At 42.3% G+C, this 20,810-nt stretch overlaps 4 non-coding genes across 4 annotated transcripts; all 4 read left to right on the top strand.

Moving 5' to 3' along the window:
- The first annotated feature begins 6,160 nt into the window (after positions 1-6,160).
- Positions 6,161-6,350, top strand: LOC141211668 (U2 spliceosomal RNA). The gene has a single exon (XR_012281624.1). It is a non-coding gene; the product is annotated as a U2 spliceosomal RNA (small nuclear RNA).
- A 6,390-nt stretch (positions 6,351-12,740) lies between these two features.
- On the top strand, positions 12,741-12,931 carry LOC141211679 (U2 spliceosomal RNA). Its single transcript, XR_012281631.1, has one exon. It is a non-coding gene; the product is annotated as a U2 spliceosomal RNA (small nuclear RNA).
- Positions 12,932-14,045: 1,114 nt separating this feature from the next.
- On the top strand, positions 14,046-14,236 carry LOC141212308 (U2 spliceosomal RNA). The gene has a single exon (XR_012282119.1). It is a non-coding gene; the product is annotated as a U2 spliceosomal RNA (small nuclear RNA).
- Positions 14,237-15,351: 1,115 nt separating this feature from the next.
- LOC141212307 (U2 spliceosomal RNA) lies at positions 15,352-15,542 on the top strand. The gene has a single exon (XR_012282118.1). It is a non-coding gene; the product is annotated as a U2 spliceosomal RNA (small nuclear RNA).
- Positions 15,543-20,810: the final 5,268 nt, after the last annotated feature.

Below are 20,810 nucleotides of genomic sequence, written 5' to 3'. Positions count from 1 at the left end.
TAAAATCAGAAAGAATTGAATTCAATGTTTTTTGTTCATTTTGCTTGTTTGTCGGATTTTGGGATGGACTCTTTGGCTTTGCTTTTCTTCTCCTCATTGGATTTTTCATGTTCAAAGTTGCAGAAGCCAGATTACAAGCTCATTTTGGTTCAACTTCAGCAACTGTGCATTGCATTGCCATGTAATGTGATGCAATGCTATCTTTCTAGCTCTCCCTTTTTACTTCCTTTTGGATAAACAGACATATTAGGCAAGCATTTTGGAGCTTTCACCTAAATAACTACAGGTGGTGAGATAAGCTGCACAATATAATTGACCTTTCAGTATATTGTTGCACACACACCATCTATTTAGCAAATGCCCTTGTTATCAACAGCAGCCTTTTAAACTCACCTGAGCTAACAGGTATGTGCGCTGGTTACTCTGCTGCGCTTAAAATTTCTTTTTTGGTTTGCTACAATGCCTTTTCTGAAACGTTGTCTCCTTCTGCTGGAACACTGACTTCTTTCATTTAATGCCTGCAGACTATAAAAGAGAACCCAACCCAAAAAGTTTGGTTGATTAGTCTGTGGCATTCTGTTAAACTGTTGCTTATGGCGGTCTCTGTGAGCTTCTCAGCGACATTCAGCCAGCCAGGTATCCTGCCTGCAGTAGATGGAATGTGGCAATGGAACGCTGGCTGCGCGTGTCATAATAGGCTCTGAGCCTTTATATACCTGTGCACAGCAGCAGCCACCTTCAGTCTGCTGCTGGACAGCCAGCAGCAGCAGCAGCAGGAGAGGTATGTAATCAGGAGCCCTCCTGCTAAGGGTAGACAGCTGCTCGTTCCACCCCACCCCCCGCCTTAATTGGTTCTCCTCCCTTCCAACGGTGTTGAGGCGGGTGGGAACAGCAGGGGGTGAAGGTGCTGTGTTTAAAGAGGTGGAGTTATGCAGATCTAAAACGCGTGGATTGCAGCAGCAGCAAGCCGAAAAGTGCAGGCATGTAAGGGATCTAGAGGTTGACAACATGTCTTCTTAACGGGAGTCCAGGAGCTCATCTCCACAAATGGACTTTTCAGGATCCTTGGGTGGCTCCGTAGTTTGAAACCAATTCTGGTTATCGCTTCTCGGCCTTTTGGCACGATCTATCAGGTTTACCTGTGTGGTCTTGCCTGTGAGGTGCTCTTGGTACCCTTTCTCTCGGCCTGGGGGGATCGTTCCTCTTCGGAGGGACTTAACCCCCCTGCTGCTATTGGGAGGAAGGATTAGTCCGGGAGCAACGGGAAGGGATCCCATGAAGGCTTGCGCCTTTCAGAGAGAAGAGTCGGTACGTTCCTGAGTGAAGGATGCCGGCAACGCTCACATATTCATCGGGTGATGCCCGGATGCGGAACACCGTGAGGATTGAAGTTGGAGCAGCATCGAGGATGGAGAAGAATTTGGACTACATCTGCCATAGGATTCTTCTTGGAGTTCTGGAGTTTCGGCGGGAAGACATATTCTGCTTCCAGGACAACGAGTACAAGGGGACATACACCATCACCTTCAAGAGCCAGGGATGCTGTCAGCAACTCGTACAAAAGGTAAACGAGAAAAACTACTTAGATGAGTTGGATGGACTAACCTTTTGTCTCTTGTATGCTTATGACGAGATCCCCATCGTGGTGCATTTCCCGAACCCCTTTGTGGAAGCTGCAGACATCTCGACCTACCTTACCCGCTATTGTGATGATCTGAGATACCTGGGTACTGTGAAGAACGCGGTAGGCTTCTGGTGCGGCAAGAGAAGGTATATGGCCCGTCTAAAGAGGGACCTTAGTGGAGTGGGAGGAATGCTACACCCTCCCTCAACCTTCGTAATCGGTAAGAGCAGAGGCTACTTATTTTATCCTGGAATGCCAGTATGTTGCAGGAACTGTGGACAAATGGGTCATACCCAAACGTCCTGCTCGGGCAGGAAAGTAGACCGCTGCAATAATTGCAGCTGTTACGGACATTTAATGAAGGACTGTCCCGCTGGGAGGAAATGTAATCTCTGCGGTGAGGCGGGGCACATGTTCCGAGGATGCCCCAACAGGACCAGGACCAGGACCTACGCAGAAGCTGCATCTTCTGAAGCTGAGCCGATGCGCCCACCGGTCTTCACTGGCAGGCCGGCGTCGGAGGGCGGTTCGAAGGGCGAGAAGGCTGGGATGGAGCAGGGAGCCGGAGGCCCCTCTGGGGCGGCACCTGCATCGAAGTCCCTTAACGATGGGCGGACCTCGCATGGACCGGAGCGGGGGGGTCCTCCTTCTGGGAGGGTATCCTCCGTATCGATGGTTCCCGATACCGATCCTGTTGGGCTGGAGGGTGGTGCCCCTGTGCGGTTGGCTACAGGGGACCACGCAGCGATGGCCTCAGGATCTTCCAGGGCGATTAGCCAGCCAGATGAGGGGGCTTTGCTTCTAGGTGGCGAACATCAGGAAATCTGTGTTGCTGATCTTGTCCTGATGGACCAGTCTCCCCCCCTGGAGGAGGTGGAGGAAGAGGAGGACTGCACCAGTGACCTAGTGGAGTCTGCCCCGAAAAAGAGACGGAATGTCGAATCCCCAGCGTCTCCTGGAATGTGGCTGGGAACCGTGACCTACGAGGGGGCAACCGCCGGCTCACAGAATATCGAGTCGTTTGGGTCTTCTAGCCCGGATGTCCTGGAGCAATTTGATATACAGGGCTTTGAGTCAGGTGTCCTCATGGAAGATCCACCACCCTGACCTATGAATGCCCACAATAAGACTTGTCTCACTGAATGTGAGGTCATTAAAGAGCCCAGTTCGTAGGGCTGCTCTATTCAAGTATTTAGAAACCACTGACTTTGACATATGTTTATTACAGGAATGCGGGATACAACATGCACTAAATTATAATGATATCAAGACAGATTGGAGACTGGGGCCCTCCATCTGGTCTGGCTCCAATGACAACAAGTCAGCGGGGGTGGGCTTCCTCTGTCGTGGGAGAAATATTACTATAAATGCTGTCACAGAAATAGTACCAGGCAGAGTGGTTTTAGTGCATTTTAAATTTAATGGTTTTACCCTACGTGTAATGAATATTTATGCTCCCCCTGATAAGCAAGAGAGAATTAATTTATTTGGGATATTGCCATTGTACTGTACTGGGTCATCTCCCCTGGTCGTAGGGGGTGATTTTAATTGTCTTTGTGCTAGTGAACAACGAGCAGGGGGTGACCCTTTACGCAAATTGGATAAGTCATGTCATCTATTGAAAGATTTTATAACTGATTTTAAATTATGCGATGCGTGGAGGTCACTCCTGCCGACGGACCCTGGTTATACGTGGTCCGGAAGAGGGGTGTCCTCCAGGATCGATTTTATTTTCCTATCAGATGATTTTAACCCTGTAAAATGTGTTTTAACATCAAATATATTTTCTGACCATAAGGGCTTGGAGGTGCATCTAGAATACCGGGATGAACAGAGGGTCAACAGGGGCCTCTGGCGTCTAAGTACTTACCTGCTGGAGGACCCTCTGATTCGACAAGACTTTGGTAAAGCCTATCAAGCCTGGCGGCGACAAAAACCTTCTGATGCCCCTATGGTAACCTGGTGGGAAAATTTGAAAAAAAAAGTCAGAATGTTTTTTATAAAAGCAGGGAGACGTAAAGCTAGAGAGAAAAAAAGATGTTTTAGTGATCTTAACACCAAACTGCAAACACTTTTTAAATTCAAAGAGCTAGGGGTGGAGGTGGGAGATGATATTGCTAGCCTAAAAACTGAAATTCAGAACTGCATAGACACAAAGGGGAAAGAGATTATTTTTAACTCTAGAGTGCAGCACTTGGAGGAGGGGGAGAAGTGCTCTCGCTTCTTCTTCAAAAAAGTCATGGATAAAAGAGAAGTGATCACAAATCTAGAGGGTGAAACATCTATGCAGGGAATGTTGAATGCTACTTTTAACTTTTATAAGCATCTTTTTAGTAAAAAGTGTATAGATGAGTCCTTTTTATCTGATGCTCTTAATGATCTCGATTTTAAGTTAAATTTTACAGACCAGGAGTTTTTAGAACGCGATATTGTTTTAGAGGAATTATTTTATGTTTTTAAAAGTTTCTCTAAGGGTAAAGCACCTGGGTGTGACGGACTACCTGTAGAATTTTACCTTACTTTTTGGGACATTTTAAAAGAGGACCTTTTTATGCTTTTTAAAGAAGTTTTTATTTGTGAACAGTTGCCATTTTCGTGGAGGAGAGGAGTGGTGTCTTTGATATATAAAAAAGGTGACCGCAGTACTCTAGCGAATTGGAGACCCATAACTCTCCTAAATGTTGATTACAAGGTACTTGCTAAGGTGGTTGCAGACCGGCTCAGGAGTGTCATTGCCAAACTAATCCAGCCTGAGCAGGTTTGTAGTGTACCAGGCAGAAGTATTTCAGAGGTTTTAAACGTATTAAGGGATGTAATTTGGTATTCCAGAGACCGGGGTCAAAATGTAGCTCTTTTAGCCCTTGATTTTGAAAAAGCTTTCGATAGAGTCTCTCATAGATTTCTTTTTAGAGTTTTAAAAAGAATGGGTATCCCTAATATGCTTTTAAATTGTATTAAGATTTTATATAAAAATTGTTTTAGTCAAATTTCTCTTAATGGCTTTTTAACAGATGGAGTTCCCCTTGAGTCCGGAGTGAAGCAGGGATGCCCCTTGTCGCCCATCCTGTTCATCTGCGCCATGGAGCCCCTGCTGAGCGCAATAAGGAAAGACAAAGTGATTAGAGGGGTTCCTGTTCCAGGCGGAGGTGGCAGTGATGTGAGAGTCTTTGGCTACATGGATGACGTGACAGTTGTGTGCGTGGACCCTGCTTCCCTCCGGAGGGCGGTGTTGCGCATTGAATTTTTTTCCCAGGCATCCGGGTTTAAACTTAATTTAAATAAATCTGAATGTCTGACTTTGGGATCCTGGGACACCGCCCAACTCCCGCAGCTCACTATAAAACGAGACAATGTAAAAATTCTTGGAGTTGTTTTTAACGAGGAGAATGTGGGAACTCAAAGCTGGGAGAATGTCATAGAAAAAATGTCAAAGAAAATATCATTTTGGGGTTTGAGGTCCCTAACAATGGAGGGGAAAATTTTAATTATAAAATCAGTGTTGTTACCCCTCATACTGTATATAGCTATGGTGTACCCCCCCTCTGATGTTTTAATTAAAAAAATGACTAGGATGATCTTTATGTTTTTATGGAACTCCAAAATGGAAAAATTAAGGCGAGAAATAATGAGGAAGAATAAAATGAACGGCGGAAGGGATGTCCCCGATTTACATATTTATTTGTATTTAAATTATTTCTGCTTTTGTTTCAAACATTTTAATGGTAATAGTGCGCTAAGTTATTTTTTAAAATATACTTGTGGGATGATTTTTAAAAGATGGTTTAAGTTGTCGTTGAATTCCCCTGTTTTACTATGCCCCCCCAAACACCAAGCAATCTTAGAAAAGACTGTTCGATTTTATAGCCTTGGTGATTTTAATATGGACATTTTTAAAGACCGCAAGAAGCTTTTATCTTTTCTGAGGAGGAATGAAGATGTGACCCCCATAGTAAATTTCTCAGAAGAGAGATCGAAGCAAGTTTGGAAGAATGTCTTCGGGAAATTCTTAGCAAATGGACATAAGGATATCGCATGGATGGTGGTCCACCAGTGCCTCCCCACCAGAGAATTTCAACACAGGAGAGGCCTGGTGGCCAGAGCCAAATGCCCCAGAGACTCATGTGTTAATGACGAAACCACCTTGCACCTTATGTGGAATTGCCCATTTGCACAGGAACTTTGGCACAAAGTTGGGATTCTTTTAAAATGGACTTGCGGTTTAAGAGATTTTAACCATGAATATGTTTTATATGGCCTTTTTAAATGTCCGACCCCTCAACAGTATTGTATATGTTGGTGTATGATTAACTGTTTTAAAGACGCCCTTTGGAAGGCACGCAATATTTTACTTTTTAAACGTGATGCTATTTCTGTGAAGGATTGTCTTAAAATTGCTTTTAGCCAGATGTATATTTATTACTTGAGGGATGTCAAATGTATTGGGAGGAGGGATGCTAATCGTATATGGGTTTTTTATGGGTGGAATTCTGTGTTTTAATAATGTACTGTTTGTGTTGCTGTTTTTGATTGTAAACCATCTTTTACGCACTTAATAAATTATGTTGAAACCTGATCTGTTCTTATCAGTTTAATATCTGATACGTCCCCTATCTGGGGACCATATATTAAATGGATTTTTAGAACAGGGAGATGGAAAAAGAGCTTGCTCTGTCCACTCCACGCATTGACCTGGTATTGCAGTATCTCCAGGACCGGTGCACCCCTTCTTTAATGCAGTTTCTAAAATCAGAAAGAATTGAATTCAATGTTTTTTGTTCATTTTGCTTGTTTGTCGGATTTTGGGATGGACTCTTTGGCTTTGCTTTTCTTCTCCTCATTGGATTTTTCATGTTTAAAGTTGCAGAAGCCAGATTACAAGCTCATTTTGGTTCAACTTCAGCAACTGTGCATTGCATTGCCATGTAATGTGATGCAATGCTATCTTTCTAGCTCTCCCTTTTTACTTCCTTTTGGATAAACAGACATATTAGGCAAGCATTTTGGAGCTTTCACCTAAATAACTACAGGTGGTGAGATAAGCTGCACAATATAATTGACCTTTCAGTATATTGTTGCACACACACCATCTATTTAGCAAATGCCCTTGTTATCAACAGCAGCCTTTTAAACTCACCTGAGCTAACAGGTATGTGCGCTGGTTACTCTGCTGCGCTTAAAATTTCTTTTTTGGTTTGCTACAATGCCTTTTCTGAAACGTTGTCTCCTTCTGCTGGAACACTGACTTCTTTCATTTAATGCCTGCAGACTATAAAAGAGAACCCAACCCAAAAAGTTTGGTTGATTAGTCTGTGGCATTCTGTTAAACTGTTGCTTATGGCGGTCTCTGTGAGCTTCTCAGCGACATTCAGCCAGCCAGGTATCCTGCCTGCAGTAGATGGAATGTGGCAATGGAACGCTGGCTGCGCGTGTCATAATAGGCTCTGAGCCTTTATATACCTGTGCACAGCAGCAGCCACCTTCAGTCTGCTGCTGGACAGCCAGCAGCAGCAGCAGCAGGAGAGGTATGTAATCAGGAGCCCTCCTGCTAAGGGTAGACAGCTGCTCGTTCCACCCCACCCCCCGCCTTAATTGGTTCTCCTCCCTTCCAACGGTGTTGAGGCGGGTGGGAACAGCAGGGGGTGAAGGTGCTGTGTTTAAAGAGGTGGAGTTATGCAGATCTAAAACGCGTGGATTGCAGCAGCAGCAAGCCGAAAAGTGCAGGCATGTAAGGGATCTAGAGGTTGACAACATGTCTTCTTAACGGGAGTCCAGGAGCTCATCTCCACAAATGGACTTTTCAGGATCCTTGGGTGGCTCCGTAGTTTGAAACCAATTCTGGTTATCGCTTCTCGGCCTTTTGGCTAAGATCAAGTGCTTTATTGCAGGAGATTGTGGTTGAAGGGCACTCGGGTACCCCTCTCCTTGGCCTGGCAGGATCGTCCACTTTGGTGGACTTAGCCTGCTTGCTGCTATTAGGGAGAGGGCTTAGTCCCAGGGTAACGAGTTGCGATCCCCCAGCTTCCAGGTGTTTTTCGCTGCAAGAACACTGGGAGCGCAGATTGCAAGCGGCTGCAATTTGCAACCTTGTTGCGTTTTTCCATGGAGGTTGACCCTAACCTCGTGCCTCTTTATGCGAGGCTAAAAAACTCTATCCGAGTTCACTTCACGGCGGGTGGCTCGGATATGAGGAAATTAGGGTATGTAGTCCAGGACGTGCTCAGGAACCTTCTTGGCGTACAAAGGAATGAAATTCTCTCCATCCAGGATTATCCCAGAAGAGGTGACTATGACATCACATTCACCGGAGAAGGTATTTTTAGAGATGTACTAGAAAAGTTAAAAAAAGTTGAAAATAGTCCTGTTTTGAAAGGGATACAAATTGTTGAGCACGTCCTGGATGAGGTAAGACTGGTTATTGTAAAAATATTTTCGCCCTTTGTTTCTGCTCCAGAAGTAATGTCATTTCTAGCAATTTATTTTAAAAGTGTTAAATGTATTGGGAAGATATTAAACGAATATAACATATGGACATCTAAGTGGAAATTCCTTGTGAAGTGTACAAGAGATCCAAATACACCAGGTGGTATACGGCTCCCCCCTGCCCGTTTCAAAATTGGGCAAACAAATGGGGATTTCTTCTTTTCTGGGATGCCAGTATATTGCAGAAATTGTGGGCGCTATGGTCATTCAAAAGAAAACTGTCATGTATCATGTAGAAATTGTGCTAGTGAAGAACATGAGACAAAAGAATGCCCTAAGGAAAAGAAATGCAGTTTTTGCCAGACTCCAGGTCACTTTTATTTTTCTTGCCCTCACAGATTTCGGGAAGATGAGCAAAAGGGGAAGTCCAAGACGTCCGACCAAGGACCAAAAGATCAGACCACCCCTCAGGAGGAGGAACAACAACCTGGAGCCTCTGGAGACAATAAGGGCGTACCAAATAGTGAAGTGTCTCCAGAGTCTATGACAGGTAAAATACCAAATCCCAAAACCTGGCTGCAGGACCTGCGGGAGTCCAAAAGGAGGGCTGAGAAGGAGCAGAAGGGCACTACTGGTAAGGTCAAAAGGGACCGGCAAAAGGCCGACACAGAAGCCCATGCCCAGTCTGGGTCTCCTAGTGCTGAGGGCGCTGAGTGGATAAAGGTGGGTCCTAAGAAAAAGAAAAAGGGTGGTTCGGAGGAGGCAGCAGGAGGTGAACAGATGGACACTTCTCCAGAAGGGGACGTGGACGCTGGACCCTCAGGGGTTTCGGTCTCCGCTGCTACAGGTGGGGACCGGGATCTTGCTGCCTCTGAAGAGTCAGAGGCTCTGCCTTGTGCGCAACCTCCTCCTATAGGACGACCTTCTACAGGTCAAACAGGGGCGGCGGAACCCCTCGGGGACCCACCTGATGAGGAACTGCATGGCCAGCCAATGGAGACCCAGCGGGTTCTGCCAGCCAGCCCTCCGAGCTATGCCAGTGTAGCGTCGGGTTTATATAAATGTGGTAATCTTTCCTCCTCCACGGAGACTCTCGTGACGATACTATCAGATGAGGAGGGAGGCGCAAGCCCAGTGGTCTGATCAGGTTCATCGGACAGGAAAATCCGTTGCTCTTAGTTACCTAAGTAAAATTTCTACATTTTCTAATGATGGCTGAACTGAAAGGTATTTCCCTCAACGTGAGAGGCATAAAATCTAACACGAGAAGAACTGCTCTTTTTAATTTTTTTACGTGTTTTACTGCATCTGTATTTTTTCTGCAAGAATGTAATATCCCACATGAAATGTCATATCAAAAATATAAAGATGAGTGGAAGTGTGGGCCATCTGTCTGGTCCGGATCGAATGCTGCAGGATCAGCGGGTGTAGCCATACTTTTTAAAGGGAACGTTTTAATTGATTTTATTCAGGAAATTTTACCAGGTCGTATTTTATTAGTAAAAGCTTTTATTGATGGTATTAGATGGCAGTTTTTAAATTTTTATGGATCCCCAGAGAAAAATGAAAGAGCTGAAATGCTTGATCTTTTACCATTATTTATTAATAACTCTGTACCTTTTATCTTAGCAGGGGATTTTAATTGTGTTTTAAAAGGTGAAAACCGGCGCTCCAGCTCTGTAAGCAGGAACTACGATAAAACCTCAGGTATGCTACATGATATAGTCAAAGATGCTAAATTGATAGACATATATAAAGAGTGTCATAGTGACAGCCCAGAGGACGCCGGTTTCACTTGGAGCAATGCTAATTGTAGCTCTAGGATTGATTTTATTTTTGGTTCAGATAAAACAATACCTGCCAAATGTGAAGTTTTAGCTAATATATTTTCAGACCATAAACTTTTATCCTTTACCATAAAAGTAAATGACAACAAAAAATGTGGTAAGAAAAGCTGGAAAATGAACGTATCCCTTTTAACCGACCCGCAGATTTTATCAGATTTTATTGAGTTTTATAGGAAATGTAGAAAAGGGAAAAAAACAAATGAGACTATGAGTGTATGGTGGGATAGAATGAAAGTAAAAATAAAAGACTTTTTTATTAAAAAGAGTATATGTAGAGCCAAAGAAAAATATGAAGAATATAGAATTTTAAATACCCGCCTACAAACATTATTTAAGCTCAGAGACAATGGGATAGATGTACAACTTGATATTTCAAACTTAAAAGAAGAGATTTCAAAATGGCTAGAACAAAAAGGAAAAGAGATAATTTTTCGTTCTAGAGTACAACATATAGAAGAAAATGAAAAGTGTTCCAGATATTTTTTTAGGAAAAATAAAAAAGAAAAAGTGATAATTGACCATATAGATGGTGAGAATAATATAAAAAATATGCTGGGTAAAGTTGAGGTTTTTTTTTCTAATCTTTTTAATGGAAAAAATATAGATAATAAATTAATGGATGATTCGCTGCAAGGACTAACAGCTGTTTTAGATCCCGCATCCCAAGAGTTTTTATCCCAAGTTTTAACGGAACAAGAAGTGTTAAAAACTATTAAAAGTTTTAAAACTGGAAAGGTCCCTGGTCCTGATGGCATCCCAATAGAATTTTATGTATGTTTTTATGATATTTTAAAAGATGATTTGTTTTATTTGTTTACTGAGGTTTTTAATAATAAGGTTTTATTAAATTCCTGGAAGAAAGGTGAAGTCTCCCTCCTATACAAAAAAGGTGATAAATCAAAATTAGAAAACTGGAGACCAATAACACTTTTAAATTGTGACTATAAAATAATGGCTAAAATTTGTGCAAATCGTCTAAAAGAAGTCATCAGCAAAGTTATTCATTCTAATCAAGTGTGTGGGGTGCCGGGGCGCAGTATATGGGACAATCTGAATTTAGTGAAAGACTGTATTGAGGATGTAAAAGACAGAAAGGGGAAAATGGCGATTTTATCTATTGATTTTGAAAAAGCATTTGACCGTGTCTCACACTTTTATCTTTTTAAAGTTTTAGAGAAAATGGGCATACCAGAAGGGTTTTTACTATCGCTTAAAGCATTTTACAAGGATTGTACAAGTAAGATTTTAGTGAATGGTTTTAAGACACAAGAGGTATTTTTACGGTCAGGGGTGAAACAGGGATGCCCTCTGTCCCCCCTACTGTTTATCTGTGCACTGGAACCAATGTTATGTGCAATACGCCAAAATAAACAGATATGCGGTGTCCCTCTGCCTGGAAGCGGTGGTTTGGAGGCCAAGGTTGTAGGCTACATGGATGACGTGGCGGTCTTGTGTACAGATGCACCATCACTTACGGCCACTCTCCATCAAGTGCAATCCTTTTGTCTAGCTTCTGGTTTTAAAATCAATTTTAATAAGTGTAACATTTTAAGTGTTGGGGGGATGATTTTACGTGATGTACCAATTAATGTCTCCGAATCCATTTCCATTTTAGGTATATCATTCACTGAAAATAATGATGGTTATAATAGTTGGGAAACAGTTATACAGAAAATAAATACGAAAATATGTATGTGGAACATGAGGAGACTTACAATGGAGGGTAAAGTATTGGTTTTAAAGATGGTGATTTTACCTCTTTTATTGTATCTTAGCATGGTTTTCCCCCCGCCTGTTAATGTTTTAAAAAAGATAACCAAAACCTGTTTTACCTTCTTTTGGAACTCAAAAATGGAAAAGCTGAAAAGAGAAATCGTGATGAAATCAAAAGTAAAAGGTGGTAAAGATTTTCCAGATTTTAATAGGTTTCTTTTAATCCATCTGTTCGTTTACTGTTTTAATGCCCTTTTTAAGAATCACTATTGGTCCTTTTTTATGCGTTTTAATACAGGATTTTTTATGAGAAAGTTTGGATGGTATGAAGTTAATATATCTGTGCCCCATGCTTTTAATTTGTCGACGCATTATGAGATTTTAAGGAAAATAGTGTCCGATTTTAATTTAGGGACTAAGAAAATAGAGGAATTAAGAAATAGTAAGAAACTAATTAAAGAAATACGTAAAAGTGAGGAAATATGTAATGTTGACAGATATGATGATGACAAATCTATGTCTATCTGGAAAATGATTAACGTTTTTTATCTTTTTAATGAACAGAGAGATCTGGCTTGGAGTTGCATGCACCGCTGTCTTCCTTGCCGGGCATTCCAATACAGAAGAGGATTTGTGAGGTCTGCCATCTGCCCAAGAGCCGGATGCCAAGACGAGGAAACGGTGGAACATCTATTATGGACATGTAATTTTGCAAAGGATTTCTGGAGAAGACTGCTCCCCCTACTGGAAAGGGTGGCAGACCTCAAGGACTTTACATATAAAACTGTGCTATACGGACTTATGGAATGCCCCACAATGGACCAGTACACAATGGCTTGGAAGACAGTGAACTGCGCCAAGTCATCTCTCTGGAAAGCGCGCAACATTGCTATTTTTAAACAAGATGTTTTATCAGTGAATGATGTTTTAAGTTTATGTTTATGTGAAATGTATACTTATTATTTAATTGACAAAAAGAAGAATGTACATATTTCCAAAAAATGGCTTGTTGACCAATGGAACCTAATTATTTAAAATCTTTGTATTTTTTTGTTTTGTAAATTTCATTTGTCTTTTAACGTTTGGTATTTGTTTAATTATGCTTGTAATTTGTTAAAGTTTTAATAAACGGTTTTATCCCTCTGCAGGGGATAGCCAAATTAAAAAAAAAAAATCTGTTCTTATCAGTTTAATATCTGATACGTCCCCTATCTGGGGACCATATATTAAATGGATTTTTAGAACAGGGAGATGGAAAAAGAGCTTGCTCTGTCCACTCCACGCATTGACCTGGTATTGCAGTATCTCCAGGACCGGTGCACCCCTTCTTTAATGCAGTTTCTAAAATCAGAAAGAATTGAATTCAATGTTTTTTGTTCATTTTGCTTGTTTGTTGGATTTTGGGATGGACTCTTTGGCTTTGCTTTTCTTCTCCTCATTGAATTTTTCATGTTCAAAGTTGCAGAAGCCAGATTACAAGCTCATTTTGGTTCAACTTCAGCAATTGTGCATTGCATTGCCATGTAATGTGATGCAATGCTATCTTTCTAGCTCTCCCTTTTTACTTCCTTTTGGATAAACAGACATATTAGGCAAGCATTTGGAGCTTTCACCTAAATAACTACAGGTGGTGAGATAAGCTGCACAATATAATTGACCTTTCAGTATATTGTTGCACACACACCATCTATTTAGCAAATGCCCTTGTTATCAACAGCAGCCTTTTAAACTCACCTGAGCTAACAGGTATGTGCGCTGGTTACTCTGCTGCGCTTAAAATTTATTTTTTGGTTTGCTACAATGCCTTTTCTGAAACGTTGTCTCCTTCTGCTGGAACACTGACTTCTTTCATTTAATGCCTGCAGACTATAAAAGAGAACCCAACCCAAAAAGTTTGGTTGATTAGTCTGTGGCATTCTGTTAAACTGTTGCTTATGGCGGTCTCTGTGAGCTTCTCAGCGACATTCAGCCAGCCAGGTATCCTGCCTGCAGTAGATGGAATGTGGCAATGGAACGCTGGCTGCGCGTGTCATAATAGGCTCTGAGCCTTTATATACCTGTGCACAGCAGCAGCCACCTTCAGTCTGCTGCTGGACAGCCAGCAGCAGCAGCAGCAGGAGAGGTATGTAATCAGGAGCCCTCCTGCTAAGGGTAGACAGCTGCTCGTTCCACCCCACCCCCCGCCTTAATTGGTTCTCCTCCCTTCCAACGGTGTTGAGGCGGGTGGGAACAGCAGGGGGTGAAGGTGCTGTGTTTAAAGAGGTGGAGTTATGCAGATCTAAAACGCGTGGATTGCAGCAGCAGCAAGCCGAAAAGTGCAGGCATGTAAGGGATCTAGAGGTTGACAACATGTCTTCTTAACGGGAGTCCAGGAGCTCATCTCCACAAATGGACTTTTCAGGATCCTTGGGTGGCTCCGTAGTTTGAAACCAATTCTGGTTATCGCTTCTCGGCCTTTTGGCTAAGATCAAGTGTAGTATCTGTTCTTATCAGTTTAATATCTGATACGTCCCCTATCTGGGGACCATATATTAAATGGATTTTTAGAACAGGGAGATGGAAAAAGAGCTTGCTCTGTCCACTCCACGCATTGACCTGGTATTGCAGTATCTCCAGGACCGGTGCACCCCTTCTTTAATGCAGTTTCTAAAATCAGAAAGAATTGAATTCAATGTTTTTTGTTCATTTTGCTTGTTTGTCGGATTTTGGGATGGACTCTTTGGCTTTGCTTTTCTTCTCCTCATTGGATTTTTCATGTTCAAAGTTGCAGAAGCCAGATTACAAGCTCATTTTGGTTCAACTTCAGCAACTGTGCATTGCATTGCCATGTAATGTGATGCAATGCTATCTTTCTAGCTCTCCCTTTTTACTTCCTTTTGGATAAACAGACATATTAGGCAAGCATTTTGGAGCTTTCACCTAAATAACTACAGGTGGTGAGATAAGCTGCACAATATAATTGACCTTTCAGTATATTGTTGCACACACACCATCTATTTAGCAAATGCCCTTGTTATCAACAGCAGCCTTTTAAACTCACCTGAGCTAACAGGTATGTGCGCTGGTTACTCTGCTGCGCTTAAAATTTATTTTTTGGTTTGCTACAATGCCTTTTCTGAAACGTTGTCTCCTTCTGCTGGAACACTGACTTCTTTCATTTAATGCCTGCAGACTATAAAAGAGAACCCAACCCAAAAAGTTTGGTTGATTAGTCTGTGGCATTCTGTTAAACTGTTGCTTATGGCGGTCTCTGTGAGCTTCTCAGCGACATTCAGCCAGCCAGGTATCCTGCCTGCAGTAGATGGAATGTGGCAATGGAACGCTGGCTGCGCGTGTCATAATAGGCTCTGAGCCTTTATATACCTGTGCACAGCAGCAGCCACCTTCAGTCTGCTGCTGGACAGCCAGCAGCAGCAGCAGCAGGAGAGGTATGTAATCAGGAGCCCTCCTGCTAAGGGTAGACAGCTGCTCGTTCCACCCCACCCCCCGCCTTAATTGGTTCTCCTCCCTTCCAACGGTGTTGAGGCGGGTGGGAACAGCAGGGGGTGAAGGTGCTGTGTTTAAAGAGGTGGAGTTATGCAGATCTAAAACGCGTGGATTGCAGCAGCAGCAAGCCGAAAAGTGCAGGCATGTAAGGGATCTAGAGGTTGACAACATGTCTTCTTAACGGGAGTCCAGGAGCTCATCTCCACAAATGGACTTTTCAGGATCCTTGGGTGGCTCCGTAGTTTGAAACCAATTCTGGTTATCGCTTCTCGGCCTTTTGGCTAAGATCAAGTGTAGTATCTGTTCTTATCAGTTTAATATCTGATACGTCCCCTATCTGGGGACCATATATTAAATGGATTTTTAGAACAGGGAGATGGAAAAAGAGCTTGCTCTGTCCACTCCACGCATTGACCTGGTATTGCAGTATCTCCAGGACCGGTGCACCCCTTCTTTAATGCAGTTTCTAAAATCAGAAAGAATTGAATTCAATGTTTTTTGTTCATTTTGCTTGTTTGTCGGATTTTGGGATGGACTCTTTGGCTTTGCTTTTCTTCTCCTCATTGGATTTTTCATGTTCAAAGTTGCAGAAGCCAGATTACAAGCTCATTTTGGTTCAACTTCAGCAACTGTGCATTGCATTGCCATGTAATACGATGCAATGCTATCTTTCTAGCTCTCCCTTTTTACTTCCTTTTGGATAAACAGACATATTAGGCAAGCATTTTGGAGCTTTCACCTAAATAACTACAGGTGGTGAGATAAGCTGCACAATATAATTGACCTTTCAGTATATTGTTGCACACACACCATCTATTTAGCAAATGCCCTTGTTATCAACAGAAAAAAGAGAGGGGTCGCTCACTGGTCTATTCGGGTGCTCTGAAGAAAAAAGTAATCTCAATTGCAAAAAGAACTTCGGCACTCCATACATGAAAATATAAGAAATATTGTATCTGGACTAATGTCACTTTGAAAAATGAAGGTTTTTTGCGCATAATTTGGCCAATTTATGTGTGCCCATCAACCACGACAAGGTCACCTTCGTATGATGGGAAACTACGCTACACTACCACTGGATATGCCACTCTTGGGCTGTAAGCCTGTATGGACAATATGTCTCTGCTTGGGCTTTTAACCTACAATGTATGGGCTGGTAGAGCTAGTTAAAACCACCTGTGACTGAATGGGAGGGACACATGGTCAGAAAAAAAGCTGTCAAACTTCTAATAGTGTGAACACGTACCTGCTGCAATGCTCCAGGAGCGGGATCCCAAAAATGATTAATAGAAAAAAGAGAGGGGTCGCTCACTGGTCTATTCGGGTGCTCTGAAGAAAAAAGTAATCTCAATTGCAAAAAGAACTTCGGCACTCCATACATGAAAATATAAGAAATATTGTATCTGGACTAATGTCACTTTGAAAAATGAAGGTTTTTTGCGCATAATTTGGCCAATTTATGTGTGCCCATCAACCACGACAAGGTCACCTTCGTATGATGGGAAACTACGCTACACTACCACTGGATATGCCACTCTTGGGCTGTAAGCCTGTATGGACAATATGTCTCTGCTTGGGCTTTTAACCTACAATGTATGGGCTGGTAGAGCTAGTTAAAACCACCTGTGACTGAATGGGAGGGACACATGGTCAGAAAAAAAGCTGTCAAACTTCTAATAGTGTGAACACGTACCTGCTGCAATGCTCCAGGAGCGGGATCCCAAAAATGATTAATAGAAAAAAGAGAGGGGTCGCTCACTGGTCTATTCGGGTGCTCTGAAGAAAAAAGTAATCTCAATTGCAAAAAGAACTTCGGCACTCCATACATGAAAATATAAGAAATATTGTATCTGGACTAATGTCACTTTGAAAAATGAAGGTTTTTTGCGCATAATTTGGCCAATTTATGTGTGCCCATCAACCACGACAAGGTCACCTTCGTATGATGGGAAACTACGCTACACTACCACTGGATATGCCACTCTTGGGCTGTAAGCCTGTATGGACAATATGTCTCTGCTTGGGCTTTTAACCTACAATGTATGGGCTGGTAGAGCTAGTTAAAACCACCTGTGACTGAATGGGAGGGACACATGGTCAGAAAAAAAGCTGTCAAACTTCTAATAGTGTGAACACGTACCTGCTGCAATGCTCCAGGAGCGGGATCCCAAAAATGATTAATAGAAAAAAGAGAGGGGTCGCTCACTGGTCTATTCGGGTGCTCTGAAGAAAAAAGTAATCTCAATTGCAAAAAGAACTTCGGCACTCCATACATGAAAATATAAGAAATATTGTATCTGGACTAATGTCACTTTGAAAAATGAAGGTTTTTTGCGCATAATTTGGCCAATTTATGTGTGCCCATCAACCACGACAAGGTCACCTTCGTATGATGGGAAACTACGCTACACTACCACTGGATATGCCACTCTTGGGCTGTAAGCCTGTATGGACAATATGTCTCTGCTTGGGCTTTTAACCTACAATGTATGGGCTGGTAGAGCTAGTTAAAACCACCTGTGACTGAATGGGAGGGACACATGGTCAGAAAAAAAGCTGTCAAACTTCTAATAGTGTGAACACGTACCTGCTGCAATGCTCCAGGAGCGGGATCCCAAAAATGATTAATAGAAAAAAGAGAGGGGTCGCTCACTGGTCTATTCGGGTGCTCTGAAGAAAAAAGTAATCTCAATTGCAAAAAGAACTTCGGCACTCCATACATGAAAATATAAGAAATATTGTATCTGGACTAATGTCACTTTGAAAAATGAAGGTTTTTTGCGCATAATTTGGCCAATTTATGTGTGCCCATCAACCACGACAAGGTCACCTTCGTATGATGGGAAACTACGCTACACTACCACTGGATATGCCACTCTTGGGCTGTAAGCCTGTATGGACAATATGTCTCTGCTTGGGCTTTTAACCTACAATGTATGGGCTGGTAGAGCTAGTTAAAACCACCTGTGACTGAATGGGAGGGACACATGGTCAGAAAAAAAGCTGTCAAACTTCTAATAGTGTGAACACGTACCTGCTGCAATGCTCCAGGAGCGGGATCCCAAAAATGATTAATAGAAAAAAGAGAGGGGTCGCTCACTGGTCTATTCGGGTGCTCTGAAGAAAAAAGTAATCTCAATTGCAAAAAGAACTTCGGCACTCCATACATGAAAATATAAGAAATATTGTATCTGGACTAATGTCACTTTGAAAAATGAAGGTTTTTTGCGCATAATTTGGCCAATTTATGTGTGCCCATCAACCACGACAAGGTCACCTTCGTATGATGGGAAACTACGCTACACTACCACTGGATATGCCACTCTTGGGCTGTAAGCCTGTATGGACAATATGTCTCTGCTTGGGCTTTTAACCTACAATGTATGGGCTGGTAGAGCTAGTTAAAACCACCTGTGACTGAATGGGAGGGACACATGGTCAGAAAAAAAGCTGTCAAACTTCTAATAGTGTGAACACGTACCTGCTGCAATGCTCCAGGAGCGGGATCCCAAAAATGATTAATAGAAAAAAGAGAGGGGTCGCTCACTGGTCTATTCGGGTGCTCTGAAGAAAAAAGTAATCTCAATTGCAAAAAGAACTTCGGCACTCCATACATGAAAATATAAGAAATATTGTATCTGGACTAATGTCACTTTGAAAAATGAAGGTTTTTTGCGCATAATTTGGCCAATTTATGTGTGCCCATCAACCACGACAAGGTCACCTTCGTATGATGGGAAACTACGCTACACTACCACTGGATATGCCACTCTTGGGCTGTAAGCCTGTATGGACAATATGTCTCTGCTTGGGCTTTTAACCTACAATGTATGGGCTGGTAGAGCTAGTTAAAACCACCTGTGACTGAATGGGAGGGACACATGGTCAGAAAAAAAAAAGCTGTCAAACTTCTAATAGTGTGAACACGTACCTGCTGCAATGCTCCAGTGGTAGTGTAGCGTAGTTTCCCATCATACGAAGGTGACCTTGTCGTGGTTGATGGGCACACATAAATTGGCCAAATTATGCGCAAAAAACCTTCATTTTTCAAAGTGACATTAGTCCAGGTACAATATTTCTTATATTTTCATGTATGGAGTGCCGAAGTTCTTTTTGCAATTGAGATTACTTTTTTCTTCAGAACACCCGAATAGACCAGTGAGCGACCCCTCTCTTTTTTCTATTAATCATTTTTGGGATCCCGCTCCTGGAGCATTGCAGCAGGTACGTGTTCACACTATTAGAAGTTTGACAGCTTTTTTTCTGACCATGTGTCCCTCCCATTCAGTCACAGGTGGTTTTAACTAGCTCTACCAGCCCATACATTGTAGGTTAAAAGCCCAAGCAGAGACATATTGTCCATACAGGCTTACAGCCCAAGAGTGGCATATCCAGTGGTAGTGTAGCGTAGTTTCCCATCATACGAAGGTGACCTTGTCGTGGTTGATGGGCACACATAAATTGGCCAAATTATGCGCAAAAAACCTTCATTTTTCAAAGTGACATTAGTCCAGATACAATATTTCTTATATTTTCATGTATGGAGTGCCGAAGTTCTTTTTGCAATTGAGATTACTTTTTTCTTCAGAGCACCCGAATAGACCAGTGAGCGACCCCTCTTTTTTCTATTAATCATTTTTGGGATCCCGCTCCTGGAGCATTGCAGCAGGTACGTGTTCACACTATTAGAAGTTTGACAGCTTTTTTTCTGACCATGTGTCCCTCCCATTCAGTCACAGGTGGTTTTAACTAGCTCTACCAGCCCATACATTGTAGGTTAAAAGCCCAAGCAGAGACATATTGTCCATACAGGCTTACAGCCCAAGAGTGGCATATCCAGTGGTAGTGTAGCGTAGTTTCCCATCATACGAAGGTGACCTTGTCGTGGTTGATGGGCACACATAAATTGGCCAAATTATGCGCAAAAAACCTTCATTTTTCAAAGTGACATTAGTCCAGATACAATATTTCTTATATTTTCATGTATGGAGTGCCGAAGTTCTTTTTGCAATTGAGATTACTTTTTTCTTCAGAGCACCCGAATAGACCAGTGAGCGACCCCTCTCTTTTTTCTATTAATCATTTTTGGGATCCCGCTCCTGGAGCATTGCAGCAGGTACGTGTTCACACTATTAGAAGTTTGACAGCTTTTTTTCTGACCATGTGTCCCTCCCATTCAGTCACAGGTGGTTTTAACTAGCTCTACCAGCCCATACATTGTAGGTTAAAAGCCCAAGCAGAGACATATTGTCCATACAGGCTTACAGCCCAAGAGTGGCATATCCAGTGGTAGTGTAGCGTAGTTTCCCATCATACGAAGGTGACCTTGTCGTGGTTGATGGGCACACATAAATTGGCCAAATTATGCGCAAAAAACCTTCATTTTTCAAAGTGACATTAGTCCAGATACAATATTTCTTATATTTTCATGTATGGAGTGCCGAAGTTCTTTTTGCAATTGAGATTACTTTTTTCTTCAGAGCACCCGAATAGACCAGTGAGCGACCCCTCTCTTTTTTCTATTAATCATTTTTGGGATCCCGCTCCTGGAGCATTGCAGCAGGTACGTGTTCACACTATTAGAAGTTTGACAGCTTTTTTTCTGACCATGTGTCCCTCCCATTCAGTCACAGGTGGTTTTAACTAGCTCTACCAGCCCATACATTGTAGGTTAAAAGCCCAAGCAGAGACATATTGTCCATACAGGCTTACAGCCCAAG

This window comes from Phyllobates terribilis, unplaced genomic scaffold (assembly GCF_046119375.1).
Source record: "Phyllobates terribilis strain yellow unplaced genomic scaffold, ASM4611937v1 Scaffold_170__1_contigs__length_4071412, whole genome shotgun sequence".
Lineage (NCBI taxonomy): Eukaryota > Metazoa > Chordata > Amphibia > Anura > Dendrobatidae > Phyllobates > Phyllobates terribilis.
This window is presented reverse-complemented; position numbering and strand designations above follow the sequence as displayed.